The 11,555-nt window shown below is 42.1% G+C and overlaps 1 protein-coding gene and 1 pseudogene across 1 annotated transcript in view; one reads left to right on the top strand and one right to left on the bottom strand.

Annotated features, from left to right (window-relative positions):
- Positions 1-2,408: 2,408 nt before the first annotated feature.
- On the bottom strand, positions 2,409-2,838 carry LOC107559146 (histone H4-like; annotated as a pseudogene).
- A 4,202-nt stretch (positions 2,839-7,040) lies between these two features.
- The window catches only part of LOC107559143 (ankyrin repeat domain-containing protein 27-like), a 45,614-nt gene continuing 41,099 nt past the window's right edge, over positions 7,041-11,555 (top strand). Inside the window, exon 1 of the mRNA XM_016242878.1 lies at positions 7,041-7,161. The gene's annotated coding sequence lies outside the window, so the exon portion shown is untranslated. The remainder of the gene's footprint in view (positions 7,162-11,555) is intronic.

Below are 11,555 nucleotides of genomic sequence, written 5' to 3'. Positions count from 1 at the left end.
GCCGGTCTACTTGGAGTCGGTGTACTTGAGCCGGTCTACTTGGAGCCGGTGTACTTGGAGCCAGCTTGAAGCAGCTAATTTAAGAGGTCTGGCTGCTATTCCCTGATTGGGTGTTTTCTCACAATGACTGAAAGAAACGTATTTCATTGGTTAGAAATCGGTGGCGAGACACACATCAGCCAATCACAGGCTTCTAAATTTGAACGCTTCCGGCGCCTCCCACTCGCTTCTCTGTCCGACTTTCCCGCTCAAGATGTCTGTGATAAACACACACAGATTAAGAAGAAAATTAAACTACATTTATGTAATGTATAACGTTAAGTTCACTGTTATCCCTCGCGCCGCTATTGTGAGCATCGAGGTGTTCACTCGTTCTACGACGACGCTCAGCTGAAGATATGTGCACTCATATATTAATACTAGACACCTCACAGATAATGTGCACCAGAAACCTGATGTTAGCATACTTCACTAGCTTTTGTTCTGGAGCTTGATTGCAGCCATCATCTTCTGAAGCTACAAACAGGAATGAAACTGCTCTGGTCACGTGACGATCTCCACTAGATCTCGTTATTACGAGAAAAGATGTCGTTAAAACGAGAAAAGATGTCGTTAAAACGACATAATTGAGTGGAAAAAATAATATGTGTGCGGCAGCAATGCGTCACCGTATTCACTGTCACATAATTCTTAAATAACTTTAAAATGCTGATAAACATGCTATAAACAGTACCTATTATCTTCTATGTACGTTTATTTGATGGATAGAAAAACACAAAACAGCAGCATGTGAAACAAATGCAGTTCTTTTGAGTAAACTATTCTTCAAAGAATCACGAAAGAACTACCACCGTTTTAACCAGAAAGAGTGAATGTCACGCGGAGTACACTTCTGATGATGGTTTAGTTATCAATCATCGTAATAAAGCCATTAGAATTAAACTGATGAACATCGAGCCCTATGTATGATATTTAAGTGCATGCTATCACTGCATCTTTAAACCAGTATTTTAGAGATTGTTACTAGGACCGTCATATACTACTGATCTGTATAAACTGCTTTTATTTGCCTAATACACAAAACCACGTCTAGTTTAAAGTAAACCCAAACCACAGATTAAAGCACCGAGAGCTCTTTCAGAGATAAGATGGGTGGCTCTTAAAAGAGCCTTCGGGTGTCGGAGCGGAGCCGGTCTACTTGGAGCCGGTGTACTTGAGCCGGTGTACTTGGAGCCGGTCTACTTGAAGCCGGTGTACTTGAGCCAGTGTACTTGGAGCCAGTGTACTTGGAGCCGGTGTACTTGAGCCAGTGTACTTGGAGCCGGTGTACTTGAGCCAGTGTACTTGGAGCCGGTGTACTTGAGCCAGTGTACTTGGAGCCGGTGTACTTGAGCCAGTGTACTTGGAGCCGGTGTACTTGAGCCAGTGTACTTGGAGCCGGTGTACTTGAGCCAGTGTACTTGGAGCCGGTGTACTTGAGCCAGTGTACTTGGAGCCGGTGTACTTGAGCCGGTCTACTTGGAGTCGGTGTACTTGAGCCGGTCTACTTGGAGTCGGTGTACTTGAGCCGGTCTACTTGGAGTCGGTGTACTTGAGCCGGTCTACTTGGAGCCGGTGTACTTGGAGCCAGCTTGAAGCAGCTAATTTAAGAGGTCTGGCTGCTATTCCCTGATTGGGTGTTTTCTCACAATGACTGAAAGAAACGTATTTCATTGGTTAGAAATCGGTGGCGAGACACACATCAGCCAATCACAGGCTTCTAAATTTGAACGCTTCCGGCGCCTCCCACTCGCTTCTCTGTCCGACTTTCCCGCTCAAGATGTCTGTGATAAACACACACAGATTAAGAAGAAAATTAAACTACATTTATGTAATGTATAACGTTAAGTTCACTGTTATCCCTCGCGCCGCTATTGTGAGCATCGAGGTGTTCACTCGTTCTACGACGACGCTCAGCTGAAGATATGTGCACTCATATATTAATACTAGACACCTCACAGATAATGTGCACCAGAAACCTGATGTTAGCATACTTCACTAGCTTTTGTTCTGGAGCTTGATTGCAGCCATCATCTTCTGAAGCTACAAACAGGAATGAAACTGCTCTGGTCACGTGACGATCTCCACTAGACTCCTGAAACTGCAGATATTTACTTCAGACTCTTTATCTTCTCCAGATTTGCAGGAAGTGCACTAAAACATCAGTCAGTAGTGCTTTTAGAGCTTTATTAATGAACACCTTTTTCATAATCTCTATTGTGACTGGTGTTAAATCAGTTAATACACCAATAAAAACTATTTAGAATCGATATAAAGGCAAAAACAGCTCTATGTCAGTGAGCTGAAACTCTTACTTCAGTATAAAGATATTTACAAATAGGTTCAGATTATGCAAGTGTGTGGGATTATCAGCCAACAAAACACAATGAAACGCATTCTTTAATGAAACTGTGGTTGGCTCTTAAAAGCGCCCGTGTGTGTTTCTGGTGGCACGCACGCGGTTATCCTCCGAAGCCGTACAGAGTGCGTCCCTGGCGCTTCAGCGCGTACACCACGTCCATGGCGGTGACCGTCTTTCTCTTGGCGTGCTCGGTGTAAGTCACGGCGTCGCGGGTCACGTTCTCCAGGAACACCTTCAGCACACCGCGGGTCTCCTCGTAGATCAGGCCGGAGATGCGCCAGACGGCGGATGGCGGGTTTGGTGATGCCCTGGATGTTATCCCGCAGCACTTTACGGTGCCGCTTAGCGCCACCTTTCCCGAGCCCTTTACCGCGTTTGCCTCTTCCAGACATTGTTACAGATCTTCAAGATTCTCCGTTGTTCAACAAAACTTGAGGAGGCACAAGGTGTGCGAGAAGAGCTTTACAGTGGTCTACAGGACCTAGTTGAAACACACGAAGGCGGAGCTATTCTCTCTCTCTCTCTCTCTCTCTCTCTCTCTCTCTGGGTTTATTGTGGGTCGCCAGCAAATTATGCAGGTGCATATACCGCCACCCACTGTACAGAGGTGTGTAACACCAGTGCTTTATGTTCTTCAGTTCATGGAGGGGAGGGCAAACATTGAATGTAAGCATTGGAGAAAGTTTCTCTGATCAGTTGTCAGTTTACAAGGCTGAGATGATGGCGATTATAGTAGGATTGCAGTGGGTGGAGGAAATAAAGCCATACAGAGTAGTATGTTGAGTTGACTCTAGCAGCTCTTTTCAGTATTCAAAATATGAAATCTGACAAAGATGCTAGAAATTCATCAAAGCTTATTTAGATGATCTCCAGATAGACGTGTGATTCTGCTGGGTACCTGCTCATGTAAATATAAAAGGGAACGAGTGAGCAGACGAACTAGCAAAAACATCATCCAGGACGAGAGATGTTATAAACAGTCCCTTCGGTAAAAGAAAAACTAGGCAATAATCAAAAACAGAAATGATGAAGAAATGGCAGGAAAGGTGGGACGTGGATAATAGAAGAAGAAAATATTACAGTGTACAGAAATCAATTAATGAACAGGGTGTAAACAGAAGGAACAGAAAGGAGGAATCAGTTTTAACATGATGTTTGACCACACAGGATTAAACAAAACGTCTCAGGTTACCTACTCATGGTTCCCTGAGTAGGGAATGAGACACTGCGTCCTCTAGGGGTCGCTATGGGGAACGCGTCGTCGTGACCCGTGTCTGAAGCATAAATTGAAAAAACACCAACTCGTTGGCCGGCAACAGCCATGACATCACTACCGGTGCGACTATAGTATAAATATGCGCCGGGAGCACACATCATTCACTTCTTCGTCTGAAGCTTGCATCCGCAGCATGGCAAGAAACCTAGAGGACGCAGTGTCTCGTTCCCTACTCAGGGAACCATGGCTACATAAGTAACCTGAGACGTTCCCTTTCATGGGAACTTCGAACTGCGTCCTCTAGGGGTCGCTATGGGGAACGGTATACGAAGTACTGGGCCAAACGGGAGAGGCAAGCTCAAATACAACCCTCTAATGTGAGGGGAGCACTGCCTGAGACAGCATTACACAAGAAGGTTCTCGCAAATGCAACCTATACTTCCCGCTCGATGCCTCAGCAAGAGAGGATATCCTGGTGATCGGGAGGCCCCTCAGGGCGACCTAGATACGGTAAACCAGAGAGGACAGCCTGAAAGCATAAGCCCAGCCCGGGCATCCAGGAAATTTTTGCAGTGCCGTGCCGGGGGCCTGATGATCAAGAAGGCTCCCGCATAAGCCTGTGACCTGGCCGCATGATCCAGGAAGTATGAAGCCGAAACCCGGCTTATCGTACCATCTGGACATATCGATGAGTGAAATAAACACTGCAAGTCGAGCACCCGGTTTCTGAATCCAGCAGAGGGGGTGCTCACCGAAGACCTACCCTAGAAAAAGGACAGAAACACACAGGTCCCGGGAAACACTGCAAAGAAAGCTAGCAGAAGGGTTATACACACAACCACCAGCGCATTAAATACACACACACACACACACACACATACATATATATTTAAAAAGGCCGATTCTTCCTACCCCTACCCGGAGGCGGGGGAGGAGTGCGAGTCGCAACACTAGCCTTCTGTGCTCGTCTCTGATCCTCAAACCGAGACGGGCTAGGACCCCTGGGTTGTTCGGGCTGAGACCTGGACTTCGTGAAGGCCGCTATCCCGGTCTTTCAGCCAGGTCAGCCTGATATGCTTGGAGCATCACCATCATGTGCAATGAAGCGCCAGCCCGACCTGCTGCTACTGCGTATGCCCTGGTGTCCGACGAGATATTTCGCGACGTCACTTTCTTCACCCGCTTCACGGCAAGTGAAAGCCTCGCCGTGTCGCGATCCATAATTTCCACAAGCTCATCATACGCAGGACAGGAGGATTGGGAAGGCTCAGTCTCAGCTTCTTTGCCCTCCTCAGCTATTTCCTGCTTTTGCTGGGCTGATCCCAGCAGAGCAATGGCCCCTGAATCAGACGATGTTAATGAAATAACATCATCCTTCAGCGGCTCACTCTCGTGCACAGCCGACGATCGCGAAAGGGAAACGCCCCTTCAAACGCATCGGCCAGATCCACCTGCGATCCCCACGAGCTCATTCCCTTCCGTGCCTCAGCAGCGGCGGGTCCTGAATCGCGGGAAGCAGATGGCTGCCCCTCTTTCCTCGAAAAGAGAGACAAACGAGAGCGGAGCTTTTCCCTTGGAAAAAACATTCACAGTGCTCGGCGATTTGCCCCCTCGGAGGCATCGCATGCGTGCTCTTCGCCCAAACAAATAACGCATAGATCGTGTGTGTCATCAGATGTTAAACAACGTCAACACGGATGCACACATCCTTAAATGCTTTGCTAGTGCTCGCCATAATGATATGAAAAGAGATCGCTCTTACCACAGAAATGCACGCTTCAAACAAAACAGTCAATGAAGAGGAAGAAGAGAATGATGTGTGCTCCCGGCGCCTATTTATACTATAGTCGCACCGGTAGTGACGTCATGGCTGTCGCCGGCCAGCGAGTTGGTGTTTTTTCAATGTATGCTTCAGACACGGGTCACGACGAGGCGTTCCCCATAGCGACCCCTAGAGGACGCAGTTCGAAGTTCCCATGAAGGGGAACATTGGAATGTCTATTTTTTGTATTCTATCTATTTCTTTTCTTTTTATTTATTTGTTTATTTATTATACAATTAACCAAAATCCAAATAATGGCCACCAACAAGACAATATTTAAGCAACCATTAATTTTAATATCAGCTGACCAAAATCATGATTTATCAACAGGGTCATATATCAAGTGTTTTTGTGAATCGACCACAGGGTGGCCCTATAATGGCTAAATATATGTAATTTTTTAGGATATTGGATATGTAGTGTCAATTCCTACAATAAGTTCGAGAGTTTGCTGAATATGAATAAAATAAACTGCTGATATAGCAAGTGATGAACGTTTAAAGTCTTTTTTTTTCACCTGAATCACGTAGACTGTATAAACAAGATTAAATAATCATGTTCACAATCACATTTATATGTCAATCAAATTTAAACTCTGACAGCAAGCAACCACTGAAACAATGTTAAGTCACAAAGTCATGAAGTGGTGTTCAATATCTCTTTTGCACCCGCAATTAATGTTAAGAGAAGATTGAGATTTCAAGAGAAAATCAATGAATATGTAATTGAATCAATTTAGAAGTGATGGTGGTTTAATATCCTCAATTAGTGCTGAACAATGGTACGATTAAAACAAAAAATCAATTGAACTAACATTACACTTTGGTTGCTTCCATCACTGCTGCTGAAGTAACATTGAAAAGAACAAGAAAAGTATAGTAAAAAAAGATAGTAATATTGTTGAATCAATGGTAAACTATTATTGATTCCACATCACAAATCATTATTGAAATACAAAATTATCAATGGTAATGTCAATGAATCAGTGTTACACTATTCTACATCACTGCTGCTGTTGAATCAAAACTGAAATTAACAAAACTAAACTAAATATTTAATTGGTATTATAATTTGATCAATGTTAATGTGATGTAGGTCCTAAATATTTTTTGTTGAAACATTACAAATACAACTGAATTGTCAACGTACAATAATCTTACCATATATGATGTATAAGTTCATATTCAAACAACGTTTAAAATTTCTGAGCAATGTTTGGGGAAAACCTTTTCAAACATCACGTTCAAATCTGGCTTGCATCAGACTACTGCCTCTTTTCCTTTGGGCTATATATATATATATATATATATATATATATATATGTTGTATACATGTAGTGTGTGTGTGTGTGTGCGTGCGTGTGTTTGTGTATATATATATATATATATATACGCGATTTTTATTTATTTATTTATATATTTATTTATTTATCATCACAATTCAGTCATTTTAGGTTTGTGCGTTCGTTCTCAATTTTAAATAATTAAAAAAAGATCCTCAACCTGAACAAGACGCTTTCCTGTGTCACGCTGGCGAACTGGAAGACGCTCTGTGATTGGTTAACGCTTCACCGAGTCCATCCCTGATTGGTCGAGCTCATTTCAGTTCAATCATCAGTTTTGTGCTGCTGACTTTAAGTTGTCTGACATGTTCCTGCGTTCGCTGACAAACTCCAGAACTGTTCTGTTTACCTCTTTACCACCCTGTACATAAGTATATGAGGTAAGCTTAACCGCCTTCCTCTTTCATTGCGGGTTCAGTCTTCGGTGTGGTTGTTCTCTCGGGCTAGAGCTGTTAGCAATAGCACGTCTCGGGCACCGACAGAAGCTGAGCCCTGATGCTAGCACTCATACTGTACATGTGAAACGTGTACGCATACACTAAGAGTCACAAACACACAATCATTTATCCCGGGCCGTTTGTGTGTTACTAGGTTTTGCATATGGCTAGTTAGCTTCGGTTGCTGTCACCATGGTGTGTGATGAACTACAGGCTGTTTATCAGGCTGGTGCTAAAAGACAAGTTATGTGTGATATGATCAGCTTCAGGCTCAGATGAGGCTTTCAGACTGAACCTGGCACATACAGAAACATCTAGTATGATCAGCTTCAGGCTCAGATGAGGATTTCAGACTGAACCTGGCACATACAGAAACATCTACTATGATCAGCTTCAGGCTCAGATGAGGCTTTCAGACTGAACCTGGCACATACAGAAACATCTACACCTAGATACTAAAATATGTTCTTGTCTGACGGTTTTGCATTTGAGTCTTCTGATGTTATTATTGAATTGAATTGTGTTTAGTTTTATCAAACATTGTCAGAATTTCTAGAGTATGGATTGTAACGAGTATTAGTGTTTATAAAGAATACAGTATTTATGACTGAACAATATGAACATAAGGGTTGTAATAATAGTCGCATTGATTTGCAGCGAGGCACGTGATTGTTATGGACTGAAACGTCGCCTGATGTTTTCAGGTTGCAGCTTGCCGGTGTACTGTGAAGCAACATTATTTAATTAGAAAAAACCCTGCAATTAAAAAGTTTTGAGTGAAAATGATCTAATACATATTCAGGGTGTTAGCAGTGTTGGGGGTAACGCATTACAAGTAACGCGAGTTACGTAATCAGATTACTTTTTTCAAGTAGCTAGTAAAGTAACGCATTACTTTTTAATTTACAAGAGAATATCTGAGTTACTTTTTCAAATTAGTAACGCAAGTTACTTTTTTCTTTTTCCCAATGTATTGATTGACAGCTCTCCTGTCCCCATGCTGAGAGAAATCAGATGTTACTGTAGTTCAAAATAAATATGAATATGCATTAATTCATCTCACTCACACAAAAAAAAATAAAACACAGATTCAGTATTCCTCAAAAGGAATACAAATAATGCAACTCAGAATATGATGCAAACCTGCAATAATTAAATATTAAACAACACAAATATTCTTTATGTATTTAATCCCATTCTATTAAGCAATGTCTTTGCTTCTGAGCTTCGATGATCCAGTTCAATCATACTAATAAGCAAAAATTACTCTAGACAACATTTGTGTGTTTGTTTTATTGCTGAAGTGTGTTGAAATGTCTTCTTCTGCATTCTACTGTACGGACGTAACTTTACTTTCCCTTCAGCCTGAGGCTTATTCATTTCACTTTTGGTGTGAAAAGGCTTTTATATTTGCCAAAAATATTACTTTTTTATTTTAAAAACAAACAAGCAAGCCCTGTCCAGATTTAAAAAGTAGCGCAAAAGTAGCGTAACACATTACTTTCCATAAAAAGTAACTAATGGTGCTTTTCCACTGCATGGTACGGCTCGGTGCAAAAGGGGGAAACGCATCAAATTTGCTCCGTCATCTTCGTGACCACCACCTACTGTTATATAGAGAATGCAAGGTAACTTTTACCTCAGTACCAAAACTAACTGGGCAAATAATTGGACAAAAAATATTGATTAGAGATTAAATATTTCGTTATCTCACGTGTTTAACGCAAAGCTTCCGCGAAGAAAAGTTTGCAGCAAGTGGCTTTGAGCCAAGACGAACGAACGTTCAAACTAGAAGGTTGACATTTAAGAGGCGGCGCAACTATAACGACATGTGAATAATCCCGCCCATTCTAAAGCGATACTGAACTGCAGTGGAAACGCAAACCGAGCCGTGCCGTACCATACCATACTGAGCCGTACCGAGCCGAGTCGTACCACGCAGTGGAAAAGCGCCATAAGTAACGTAATTAGTTACTTTTTTATGGAGTAATGCAATATTGTAATGCATTACTTTTAAAAGTAACTTTCCCCAACACTGGGTGTTAGTGTGGATAGTTGAAAAATGGACAACACTATTTTGGGTTGAAATTTGTATATAAATCTGTATATGAGAAAATATTTTAATAAGTCTTAACTGGTCTGTTCTCAGCATATTTAGATTTTTTTATTTGACTTGATGGTCTACGACAGGGGTATCAAACTCAGCTCTCGGAGGGCCACTGTCCTGCAGAATTAAGCTCCAACCATAATCAAATGCAACTGAACCAGCTAATCAATTTCTTTAAGAGTGCTAGAAACCTCCAGGCAAGTGTGTTGGAGCCACACTCTCCAGAACAGTGGCCCTCTAGGAGCTAAGTTTGACACATGTGATCTAGGAGGTCCATTAGGTTTTATTTACCTAACTTTTACGCCATAGAGTGACTTGTTCAGTAGAGTACATGGGTCTGTAGTCACTTGGTAATTGAGATAGAGGTAGATTGGAGTGTCATGTGCCTAAACTTTATTTGTATTAGGTGCATGTACACATGGAACTAGAGAGGTCCAAGGATAGAGCCCTGTGGGACTCTGCATGTCATTGAGGTTCACACAATTATAGCGGCCTATGTTAAAGGGGTCCTGTTATGCTCTTTTACAAAGTCTTGATTTTGTTTTGGGGGTGTACAAGAACAGGCTCTCATACTAGGTTGTTCGAAAAACGCATTATTTTTCACATATTTCACATTATTACAACACCTCTCTCCCCAGTCTGGCATGAACGTCTCGAATAGTTCCTGTATCAAATGAAGGCCCGCCTTCTGAAATACGAAATGTGCTGTGATTGGTTAGCTGGGCCAGTGTGTGCTGAGATTGGTTAGCTGGGCCAGTGTGTGCTGAGATTGGTTAGCTGGGCCAGTGTGTGCTGAGATTGGTTAGCTGGGCCAGTGTGTGCTGAGATTGGTTAGCTGGGCCAGTGTGTGCTGTGATTGGTTAGCTGGGCCAGCGTGCGCTGTGATTGGTTAGCTGGGCCAGTGTGTGCTGTGATTGGCTCACTCTGCGCATGGTCGGGAAATATCATGCCCCTTACCATAGCTGCCTGCCAGCTTTAGTGTAAATATTGCATCAAAATCAAGTCAATTTGAGAGCGATTTAAACCCAGATGATTGTAACCACTCTAAGTTCGTCTGCCTTGGAAAAGCGAGCGTCTCTCCGACATAGTGATAACACTCGTTGCCTTCTCTAGTGCAGCTCAACCAGGTCTCGTCCCATTCGTCGATCTTTGTGATATCACAAATCCCGGAAAATATGCGTTGTAGTCAAAACGAGTCACTCGTTGTAGTTTTTGAAAAGTGATTTCTGTTAAATAAAATATCTCCTTTTGAAGTGGACTTTGAGCTTTGTAACTTTGCAGATCTTTTTTATGCTCAAACAGCAACATTACAGACTAACTAAAGTTGAAAAAGTGAAAAAGCATAATAGCACCCCTTTAAAGGGATAGTTCACCCAGACATGAAAAGTCTGTAATTTATTCACCCTTGCATCATTCCAAACTTGCATGACGCTCTGCAGAGCACAAAGAAGACATTTTGATACAATGTATATTTTGGTTACAGTCGGACAAAACACTGAGACTTTTCTCAAATTAGCCTATCTTCTTTTACATTACACAGGCGAGAGAAAGGGGAGGATTGATACAATTATTGACAGAATTTGACAACAATATCCACATTTTACTTAAAATTGCAAATAAATAAATCAATTTGAACAATCTGTGTTTGTTGCAGTGCAGCCAAATTACCTTTGAGGGCAGTAAAATCACATTTCATATAATGTTACGGCAGTTACCCATTTAAGTTTTGTCATTTTAAATTAAATAAATGGTTCTGTTTGGATCATTTGTGGCCTAGTGTTGGGTCAAGCTAATAGTTCAATCATTTTATTTGTAAAGGCATATCCCATTGCCAGTGTAATGAATACCTGGGAGTAAGGCTGAGCAAAAAATCGAATCGTAGATCACTGACAAGCTACACAAAGTCGTGTTCAAAATTCAAAATGATTTTGAACGCGATTTTGTGTAGCTTGTCAGTGATCTACGGCTCTGTGTAGTAAATGCCGCTCCATCTGAAAGCACGTGCTGTAGATTTACTACTAATCACCAGAAGCGGCTTTACTGACGAGATGTGATGAAAATCATATTCGATTTTTTGCCCAGCCCTACCTGCGAGCCATGGCCCAGTTTAAAGCGGTCATATGATGCAATTTCAAGTTTTCCTTTCTCTTTGGAGTGTTACAAGCTGATTGTGCATAGATAAGATCCCTGAAGTTGCAAAGACTAAAGTCTCAAAACCAAAGAGAGATTC

Source organism: Sinocyclocheilus grahami, unplaced genomic scaffold, assembly GCF_001515645.1.
Source record: "Sinocyclocheilus grahami isolate Dianchi unplaced genomic scaffold, SAMN03320097.WGS_v1.1 scaffold675.1, whole genome shotgun sequence".
In the NCBI taxonomy this organism is placed as follows: Eukaryota; Metazoa; Chordata; class Actinopteri; order Cypriniformes; family Cyprinidae; genus Sinocyclocheilus; species Sinocyclocheilus grahami.
Note: the sequence above shows the minus strand (reverse complement) of the source record. Positions and strands in the feature narration are given on the sequence as shown.